Source organism: Sorex fumeus, unplaced genomic scaffold, assembly GCF_029834395.1.
Source record: "Sorex fumeus unplaced genomic scaffold, SorFum_2.1 ptg000146l, whole genome shotgun sequence".
Classification (NCBI taxonomy): domain Eukaryota; kingdom Metazoa; phylum Chordata; class Mammalia; order Eulipotyphla; family Soricidae; genus Sorex; species Sorex fumeus.
Genome location: NW_026606203.1, coordinates 1,357,855 through 1,369,585, shown reverse-complemented (window position 1 = coordinate 1,369,585; position 11,731 = coordinate 1,357,855).

Below are 11,731 nucleotides of genomic sequence, written 5' to 3'. Positions count from 1 at the left end.
CATCCAGAGCATCAACTCAGCTTTCCAGTAATTTCCACAAGAAATCCAAATACCTAAGAATGTTATCATTTCTTACGCCACTGTTAAAAATTTTTTTGGAATCCCACGGTAAGATACTATCATTAATGTTATAATATTACTGTTCTCCATAGTCCAGATCTCCCGAAAGAACACTCTACCCTTCTCACTCCAAGTGCAGACTCCCGTTTAAGATGTTCCTGAGCATACTTCTAATAGTGTCACTCAGGTTCTCCCCTAAAGTGCACAAGTTAAGTTCATACCACTCCAAGTTCTTATTCCTAAACTACCAGAGTCGGCTTGGTCCTCAAATTTGTGTTCTCCCTTGAAGAAATACCGTGCTTCCTTTCTCCACGTCTCTCTTTGCTTGCTTAGTTAAACGAGTGTTCTCTCTTGAACATATATTCCATTCCACCGTACACCTGTTTCACAAGTTTCTAAGTGTTTTTCAGTAAAATCTATTTTGCTTCATTAAACTGAAAATTTTAAAACACCAGAGCATTGTTAAAACCAATATTTGTATCTTTAAATGACAAATTTTGAAAATGAAAGGTGGTAAAGCAATGGAATACTACTCAGTTGTATGAAGTGAAATCTTCTTATTATTTGTATAAAAATGGATAACATGAGGATATTATGGTTAGTGTCATAAACCAGGCAGAGAAAGATAGGCATCATACAATTTCATGCATATGTGGCATATGGAGAAAACAAATTAAAAGAATAAAATGTGACAGACAAACGTCTAAATCATTATTTATATTCTATGATTTATAATTCAATTAATAATGGTTTGTCATACACATAATTCCAACATGACACTCCTCATTCTCTCAAAAAATAACACCTTCCTCTCCCCAAACCCCCAGAATCCCTCCCTCCCAATCCCCTGACTCAATTGTGTGGATCAGTTCTCCCCTTACATTGCCCTTGAACCTTTGTTGCTACCTTGCTGTGTGTCTTTACATCCCATATATGAGAAAAATCTCTCTGTATCTGTTCCTTTCCTTAAGGCTAACTTTACATGCATGATATCCTCTACTTTCATCCAATGTTGAAAATTGCATAGTTTTGATCTTTTCAAAGCAATTAAAACAAACTATAGAACTATAAGACTATTTAGTTACCAGAAGGAAAGGTGTAATCAAAGTGGAAAAATTGAACAATGGTGAATGACAGAGTAGGCCTTTCAGTGGTGAGTGTAATGTGATACATGCATGTTGATTCTGCATAATCCTAAAATTTAAGCAGTTCTATAAAGTAATTATAAATAACAAATAGTATTTAAATAATTGGCATTTATCTATGGTTTTGACATATCTTTTGTGTCAAACTATCAGAAATAAAAATAAAGTGAGATAGAGATATGGTGTATCACTATACTTTTAAATAAGAGAAGTGATGAAAATTTCTCTGTCTTGATAAACTGTCATATAAATTGATTCCATAATCAAATTTATATACTCAAGGAAAAATAAAAGTCAACCAACTTAATATTTTGCCTTCACTCAGGTTCCCATCTATTGATCTCTGGCAGACAAAACAATTTTTATTTTATTTTATTTTTAATTTTTATTAGTGAAACACCATGAGGTACAGTTGTAGATTTACCAATTTTTGTCCTTGGGTTTCGATTATACAATGATCAAATGCCCATCCCTCCGTCATTGCCCATTTTCCACCACCATGGATTCCAGTATCCCTCCCACACACATCCACCCATACCACCATGCCTCTATGGCAGGGCATTCCCTTTTGTTCTCTCTCTCCTTTTGGGTGTTGTGGTCTGCAAAAGAGGCATTGAGTGGCAATCATGTTCAGTCCATAGTCAGAATTTTATTTTCAAGAGATTTATTGGCAGAGATTTGGCATTCTTTGCTAGCAACCAACTCATTTTCTTCTGCTTTTTTTTCTAGAAATATATATTTATACTAAGACTGACTAGTCATGGCACCAAATGACAAATGTCCCTGTTTTTACTTCAGTTCTATTGACTAATTATCATATATTATTTGCAGTGAATAGAAAATAACTGCCCAAAATTCTTGGGGTAATGGAAAATGTTTATTCTTCCCTTAGTTTGGAAAATCCCTGTCACTAGTATAGTGACATTCATCGATATTTGCAAACACGATGATTAATAAGAGGTAAACCATGACTGCCACTTCAAGGAAGAATGGGCCTTCAGCAGACATCTTCTTTTGCAGAAGGATACCTCTGGCCTGGGTGTGGGTAAAACAAGAGAGCTGTGAGCTACTGGCAGTAAATACATGCTCTGAGGCTATGTGGTGACACTGCTGAGAAATGTAGAGAGCCCTGATTAGGTAGGGTCATGGGGGAGAATGGAATGATGAAAAGAAAGCAGAGCAACAGGACAAGGTGATAGATTCCTTTGTATAAAAGTTTTCATCTCTATTGTACTAATCTGTGAAAAAGAGAACAAGCTTCTTATCATTCTTTCTGGCAATATATTATACTTAAATAGTGCTTCAGGAAAAAAATGGTCCCCTTGTTAGTTGATATAGCCTGAATATCTGTGAGGTCTTTGAACTCTATGTATACACTGCTGATGACTTAAACCAATCTCACTATTTAACTACCTAAACTGCTGTGGTCTCACCATTTAACTCTCTAAACTCTGATGGCTCCAAATCTTCTAAGATCAACTTTCATCTCTTCCATGATATCCAGGATTCTCTTCCCAACCTTCAACTCTCCCTTTCTTTCTCCATCTCTCTACCAACTATGCTCTCCATGCCAAAATTTGCTAAGACAAGCCTTCTTGAAATATAGACATAAGTTGACTTCTCTTTTTTCAACATTTAGGCAATTTTGATTTACAAAGTCACTTGTAATGGAGTTTTGTCATACAATATTCCAATTCTAATCACACCACCAGTGTCTTCATTCCTCGACCAACAAACGACCCATTTCGCCCAGCATTCCCACCGATTTCCTTGACGAACACATTTTGAAGTTTAACTATTGTACTTTGGGTTCCATACTTACAGTGGTTTTGGCATTGGTGGTTAAGATATACACCTCAACTTTTTCATGCTGGCCTTCCTAGATCAATGCCAATTTATACCATGTAGGGAAAATATATTAGAACAAAACATTAAGCTCCAATTTTTTTCCTTTTTTTTTCTTTTTATTAGTGAAACACCATGAAGTACAGTTATAGATTTACAATTTTTGTGCTTGGGTTTCTATTATACAATGATCAAATACCCATCCCTCCACCAGTGCCCATTTTCTGCCACCATGGATAATATCCCTCCCACCTCAACCCCCAACCCATCCCACCCTGCCTCTGTGGCAGGGCATTCCCTTTTGTTCTCTCTCTCCTTTTGGGTGTTGTGGTCTGCAAAAGTGGCATTGAGTGGCAAAAATGTTCAGTCCATAGTCTACTTTCAACATGCATCTCCCCTCCTGCTTGGATCCTTCAAACACACTTTATTTGGTGCTCCTTTCTCTATCTGAGCTGCCCTTTCCCCTAGAATGCCCGGCTGGCCTCTAAGCTATGGAGTAATGCTCCTGGTGCTGATCTCAGCTATTATTGGATATTAATCTCGTATTTTGTTACTTTATATCCCCCAGATGAATGCAATCTTTCTATGTCTATCCCTCTCTTTCTAACTCATTTCGCTTAGCATTATACTTTCCATATTGTACCACTTGTATGTAAATTTTATGACTTCATCTTTTCTAACAGCTACATAGTACTCCATTGTATAGATGTACCAAGTTTCTTTAACCAGTCATCTGTTCTTGGGCATTCAGGTTTCTTCCAGTTTCTGGCTATTGTATAGAGTGCTGCAATGAACAAACAATTTCAGATGTCACTTTGACTATACATTTTTGCCTCTCTGGGATATATTCCCAGGAGTGCTATTGATGGGTCAAATGGGAGTTCAAGTTCTAATTTTTTGAGAATTGTACATACTGTTTTCCAGAAGGACTGAACCAGTCGACATTCCCACCAACAGTGAAGGGGTGTCACTTTCTCGCCACATCTGTGCCAGCATTGGTTGCTTTTGTTCTTTTGAATGTGGGCCAGTCTCTGAGGTGTGAGATGGTATCTCATTGTGGTATCTCATTTTGATCTGCATCTCCCTGATGATTAATTATGTAGAGCATTTTCTCATGTGCTTTTCAGTCTGCCAGGGGGTTGTCCTGTCCAGTTCACACTATTTTCTTTTCGATCAGAATTGTTTAAAGATTATTTGATAATTATTTGATAATTATTTGATTATTTGATAAATTTGGAGCTTAATGATTTGTTCTCATGTATTTCCACTACATGGTGTCAGTGGGCATTGATCCAGGAAGACCAGCATTAAAAATTTGCAGTGTATGTCTTAACCACCAATGCCAACACTACTGTAAGTATGGAACCCAAAGTACAATAGTAAAACTTCAAAATGTGTTTGTCAAGGAAATCGGTGGGAATGCAGGGAGAAATGGGTCATTTGTTGGTGGAGGGATGCAGACACTGGTGGTGAAAATTCTCTACATCATTAATCATCAGGGAGATGCAGAACAAAACCACAATGAGATTCCATCTCACACCTCTCTCAGGTGTGAGAGAGAGAACACAGGGGATTGCCCTGCCACAGAGACAGGGGGGATGGGGGGATGGGGGTGGGAGGGATATTATCCATGGTGGTGGAAAATGGGCACTGGTGGAGGGATGGGTATCTGATCATTGTATAATTGAAACACAAGCACAAAAAATTGTAAATCTACAACTGTAAAAAAAAAATAAAATAAAGGGAAAAATTTAAAAAAAAAAGAAAGCAAGAGATTGCAGCCTAAAGAAGAAAGGATTATACTAGGCACTCTTTATGTACTCCTGTCCCCTAGGAAAATCCATCTTTGGGAAAAGTATGTATTTTACACCATTAACTTTTGAATTTTGTGGGACTGGACATTTTTATTTCAGAATGGATACTTCTTTAATAACCTAATCCTTTAAAAAACTATAGAAGTCACAACTTCATCACAGTCTTCAGCAGAAGATTTCCAATACATATTGTCTAAAGGACCTCTAAGAGATAAAAATAAATACACACTCAATCACGATTTGTATGAGTTATGCTTGTTCAACACATTGGTTACACAGGAAAGCAAAATATTGGTACTTTTGTATCCAGGTAATGAGTGTTTTACTGTTCAAGAAGAAAAATGGCCCAGAATATTCCTTGGAATCTATTTGGGTCTTAGTTCTCTTATGCTAAGAAAAAAAAAACCCTTCCTTTTTTTGGTTGTTGTTGTTGTTACTGTTAAAAGTTAAATAAGAAGTTTGATCAGGCATCCTCATATTTTGTGCTATGAATTATAAATACTTCTTATCATATATGTTATCTGCTGTGCCTGTAATAAAAGAGACTTAATTCTAAAAAAAAAAAGAAAATGTAATGGTGTTGACTAGATTATATCAAGATCATTTTTAGCTATACATTTCGATGATTCATCCTTGATTCACTGATTGATACTTTGAAATGTCCCAGTTCATTCTCATTCAGAGAAGTCATTTATTTTTCCTAGTATTGATGTGTACAGGGAATTTGTCACAAAATTCTTTATATAAAGTATATTGAGGAACTCAATGATAATGTTTTATTACAATTTTGCAAATAATTAAAAAAATACACTTTTAAAAGATTTTCTTGGTTCTATATATAAAAGCTAAAGTACAAAAATTTAGGTTAACTCAATATTTTCTAAAGTTGTTACATTAGTATTTGAAAAGAAATTTTAAAAGATTCAGGGAGATGGGATGGGAAAAAGTCATGGATCCTTAAATATCAGAAGAAGTCTTTGGGTATGTGGGGCAGGGGAGTGTCTAGGAAAGTTGAGATCACACTCAGTTATGTGATCTAATCTCTATATATCTAATCTCTGAATTAGATACCAATGATATATCCTCACAGATGTATTCATATGACTATCATGTACAGTAGTGAGACCAAGGGAAATAATTCTTAGCATTGACATTCTTGGAAACGGAAGTAATAATCAGGTTTTTATGATTAAGTTGTTATGATTTCATAAGCAGTGTTTGTTTCCTTAACCTAACTGGAATGTCTTTAAAAGACCAAATATAGGAAACTTAATTCACATTTAATTTAATATAGATAATGCTGAATTTACAGGTTAAATAGAGATATCTTTTCAAAAGACTTTCAGAGACACTGTCCTTTACTTGTTTTATTAGGAACTGAATGTGGTAACCTATAATCTCTAATTCCATCTGTAGTCCTCCCTACTTTGTTTCTACCAATTCAAATAAACTTCACTTTAGACCTAGTTTTCAGTAATCTCAACTAAACTTATAGTAAAAAAAAATTCTTAATCATTAAAAATCATTTCTAATAAAACATTTAATTAAAAAGTTTAATGCAGGCAAATACTGTTTTAATCTTTAAAGTAAATTGAAAAATCAGAATAATACTTGGTAAAGCATAGAAACATAGCAAAAAATAGATGGTATATATCTTATTTGCAAATTGGTAACTGTAACACATTGTCCTTTTCCATTTCAAGGATGAGATGAATCCATAGAGTACATTTGTTCACGAACAATGCTATATTCTCTCATGGATGCGTATTTAAATACTTGCCAATGTGCCTGTTTCTCAACGTTTTGAGTACTATAGTCCTCTTTTCTATTGTTAGATCTTTCTCTTGTTTATTTTTAGTTTATGTTCCAATTTTTTATTTTTAATTTTTAAATTTATATTAGTGAGATACCATGAGGTATGGTTGTAGACATATGTATTTTTGTGCTTGGTTTTCAATGATAAAATGATCAAATACCCATCCCTCCACCAGTGCCCATTTCCCACCACCAGGGATCCCAGAATGCCTCACACCCACCATCCCCTCATCCCACCCTGACTCTGAGGGAGGGCATTCCCCTTTGTTCTCTCTCTCCTTTTGGGTGTTGTGGTTTGCAAGAGGCATTGAGTGACAATCATGCTTGGTCTATATGTACAGCACTCTCTCCCATCCTGGGAGGATCATCCCAACACCCTTTCTATAACTTCCCATTCTTTCCCATGCCATACTTCAACCCCCAGCCCCTGCCCAAAACAACCACATTTGACAGCATCTCAAACTTCAGAACTTTTATTAACAACCAATTAACTACGATGCATCTCTACAAATTGTTAAAAATTTATTAAAATAAACAAACTGTGTATGGTATTTCTGTGTTTGTCTAAAGCAACCATCTGGTACCTCAAGTGGAACCTACCATTCCAGCTACTCACATTACGTAGCCATAGTAGAGAGAGATGTCCATCTCTTTTTCTCTCTCAATAAAGAACTGCACTTTCCCCAAAGAGGTGTGTTTGGCAGCATTCTCACGCTCCTGCTGAGCCTTCCTTTTCATAGCCTCACGCTCTGGTCTCTGCTCTTTGGTGATGGGCTTTGACACGACTCGCTCGGGAACATTGGGCTTTCTCCATGGAATCGGTTGGAAACGGAAGTCCTCCTTGTTCTGTCTCTCCTTTTGGGTGCTGTGTTCTGCAGAAGAGACATTGGGCGGCAATCCTATTCGGTCCATAGACGACTTTCAGCAGGCATCTCCCATCCTGGGCAGATCTTCCCAGCACCCTTTATTGGGTGCTCCCTTCTCTATCTGCGCTGTCTTTACCCCTAGACAGTGCAGCTGGCCTCTAAGCCATGGAGTGAACAACCTGGTATTTAACACAGCTGTTCTTGGGTGTTAGTCTCTTGTTTTGTTACTTTATGTTACCCAGATGCATGCGGTCTTTCTATGTCTGTCCCTCTATTTCTGACTCATTTCCCATTGCATAATATTTTCCATGTAGTACCATACAAGAGCAATTTTCAAGCTCACTAGTAGACAAAGAGCACAAATTAAAATGAGAAATTAAAATGTCCCCCCAAATTACAAATATTGAAAAAACAGGTGCTATCTTTCCCTAGCAGAGGTGCTAGAAAAAAGACCTTTTCAAGCTATTTTATTGAGAATTAAATCCTTTTAATAGTTAGGCAATATATAGCTTAAAGCAGTTTAATGTTCATTAAGTCAGTGTCACTGTCACTCTCCTCCCATTGTTCATCGATTTTCTTCAGCAGGCCCAGTTAGGTCTCCAGTGTGAGACTTTGTTGTAAGTTAGCTTTTGTGTGTGTAGATGGAAATTCAGGGATCAAACCCAGAACCTCAGAAATGTGAGGCAAATATTTTACCACCGAGGCCAATTTCCAGCCACAGTTAATGGTTTTGCTTTTGTTTCTATAGTGCGAAGTACAGAAATCAAAGTTTCATACACGCAGGCCAAGTTCTTTTGTCCTGAGCTACATATCCGGTCACAAGTAAGTTAGCTGTGAAGAATTGATCTTATGTAAACAATTAGAAAAGTAGACAAATAGATATAAATGCTCACATCAATGTCATCTTAGCAGTAAAACATTACAATTATAAAGTCTCAATAAACACTTTATAGTAATTGAAATTGATTATTTAAAAATCATACTTGTGTAGAGACTAATATAAATGCATAATTGAAAGACTCCAAAGAAATGTACCTGCATTTTACTTGCATGTTTATTGTGGTTCTACTTTCTTCGTAATATAGTTATCCCATGAACAATACAAATTTGGACTTCTATATGATATTTTTCAATAATTGTATTTTGAAAATTTTTGGACATTGGTAGGGATGTGAAATAATTAAAGATGATCAATATATCCTAGAAATATAAAAAAATCTAAGGAAAAGTATGCCATGCATGTATAAAGTATATGCAGATAATTGATTTGCTTGGACCCCAGACTTTGTATAGGGGTTCAAGCACTTACCATGCACACTGTCAACCCAAATTAATGGCTGGCACCACCAGGAATGACCCTTGAGCACAGAGTCTGAAGTCCCAAGCACCACATACTACGGCCCAAATACCCCACACAAATAGAAATATAAATTATCACTTACTACCTTAAAATACAAATGTATTATAAAGTCTATTATAAAATCCATAAAAGTTTTTAAATGTATCAAAATTTACAGATTGACAGGCCACACATAGTACTAATTGCAGACAATGGAATTAAATACTATTAGAAAACCATCTTCTTGGTCAAGAGCAGACTATCTGTTAAATTTGGGGGTTTTCAAAAGTTATAGAGGAGTTAGCACCCTTAACGTCTATGTTACTCAAGAATCAGTTATATGTTTTTCTTTTCTTTTCTTCCTTGTATGTGTGGAGGGGAGTGCACCCAGATGTGCTCCAGGCTCACTTCAGACCCTGTATCCAGAGATCACCCCGAGCAAGCTCAGGGTTCTGGGAATTGAACTCAGGTTAGCTGCATACAAGGTAAACACCCTCTTCATGCTGCACTAGCTCTTTGGCCTATATGTTTCTTTTAGAAAATGACATGTGAATAAAACATTCTTAATCATTAAAAATCATTTCTAATAAAACATTTACTTAAAAAGTTTGATGCAGGCAAATACTATTTTAATCCTAAAAGTAAATTTAAAAATCAGGATAATACTCGGTAAAGCATAGAAACATAGCAAAAAGTAGATGGTATAGATCTTATTTGCAAATTGGAAACTGTAACACATTGTCCTTTTCCATTTCAAGGATGAGATGAATCCATAGAGTAGATTTGTTCACGAACAATGCTATATTCTCTCCTGGATGCGTATTTAAAAATACTTGCCAATGTGCCTGTTTCTCAACGTTTTGAGTACTATAGCCCTCTTTGCTATTGTGAGATCTTTCTCTTGTTGTATTTTTACTTTATGTTCCAATTTTTTTATTTTTAATTTTTAAATTTTTATTAGTGAGACACCATGAGGTACGGTTGTAGACATATGAATTTTTGTGCGTGGGTTTCATTTATACAATGATCAAATGCCCATCCCTCCACCAGTGCCCATTTCCCACCACCAGGGATCGCAGTATGCCTCCCACCCCCCATCCCCTCATCCCACCCTGACTCTGTGGGAGGGCATTCCCCTTTGTTCTCTGTCTCCTTTTAGGTGTTGTGGTTTGCAAAAGAGGCACTGAGTGACAATCATGCTTGGTCTCTAGTCTATGTTCAGCACTCTCTCCCATCCTGGGAGGATCCTCCCAACACCCTTTATTTGGTGCTCCATTCTCTATCTGAGCTGCCTTTTCTGCTAGCGTGTGTGGTTGGTCTCCAAGCTATGAAGAAAAATTCCTGACACTAATCTCGGCCACTCTTGGGAGTTCGTCTCCTATTTTGTTATTTTATGTTCTCCGGGTGAATGCAATCTTGCTCTGTCTGTCCCTCTCTTTCTGACTCCTTTCGCTTAACATGATACTGTCCATGCAGTACCACTTCTATGTAAATTTCATGCTCTTCCTGCCTGAAGATGTCTCTCTGGCTTCCTGAAAGAACAGGGAGGGGAGAGGCAAATTCCTGGTCCTAAGCAAACAGAGGAGGGGAAGAATTATCTAAAAAACATACCAAAAGAGGCATTGAGTGGCAATCATGTTCGGTCTAGAGTCTACTTTCAGCATGCATCTCCCATCCTGGGAGGATCCTCCCAACACCCATTATTTGGTGATCCCTTTTCTATCAATAAAAAATAATAAAAAATTAAAAAAACACACAAAAACAATCAGTTTTGATTCGCATGAAATATGGAAATTCTGAATTTCACGTGTAAGAGATTTTACTTGGCTTCACTGAAAGGATTAAAAATTAAATTGCACAAAATAGCTTTGCAATGGCCCATCTCATGGTGATTCAATTAAAAAATAAATGAAGAAATTTTAAATCACTCATAAAGATTAAAACTGCCATAACAAATACATGCACCTTGATTTGAAACAGATAACTCACATTTGAAAAGAGAGAGAGCGAGAAGGAATAAAATAAAGTGAACAAAGCAAATGACTCCTTAGGAGGTCATATATATAGTAATTAAGGTGGGAGGAGGTGGTGCTGGAGCACAGGAAAAGGTATTTATGATTCAAGGATTCACACCCAGAGATATTATTGCAAAATTTCGAAAATATATAAAACTATCTCACAATACCCTCAACCATGTATGGTGAGACTTGAAATTTGATACCAATTATTTATTCACACAGATGTATTCATATGCCTATCATATGCACTAGGGAGATCAAGGGAAATCATTCTTAGCACTGACATTCTTGGAAACTCAAGTAGTAATCAGGTTTTTATGATTAAGTTGTTATGATTTCATAGGCAGTGTTTGTTTCCTGAACCAACCTTGAATGTCTTTAAAAGGCCAAATACAGGAATATTAATTCACTTTTAATTTAATATATAATATGCTGAATTTACATGTTAAACGGAGATGGATGTCTTTTTCAATAGTCTATTAGGGACACTGTCCTTGACTTGTTTTATTAGGAACTGAATGTGGTACCCTATAATCTCTAATTCCATCCCTAGTCCTCGCTACTCTACTTCTACCAATCAAAGCAAACTTCACTTTAGACCTAGTTGTCAGTAATGTCAAATAAAGATGATAGTACAAAATAAGTCTGATCAAATACTTGTGTTATCCAGCAGTTGTTAAAGATGCTTACACAAGTGAACAGAATATTGAGAAAGAAACGAACACTCCAAATTGTCGTTGAAGAAGGCAAAGAATACATGTTGTAAGTGACCATAAAAAGAAAGAAACTTAAAGTCAATTCCTTGGTAAGTTCTGGTAGTCTTGAAACC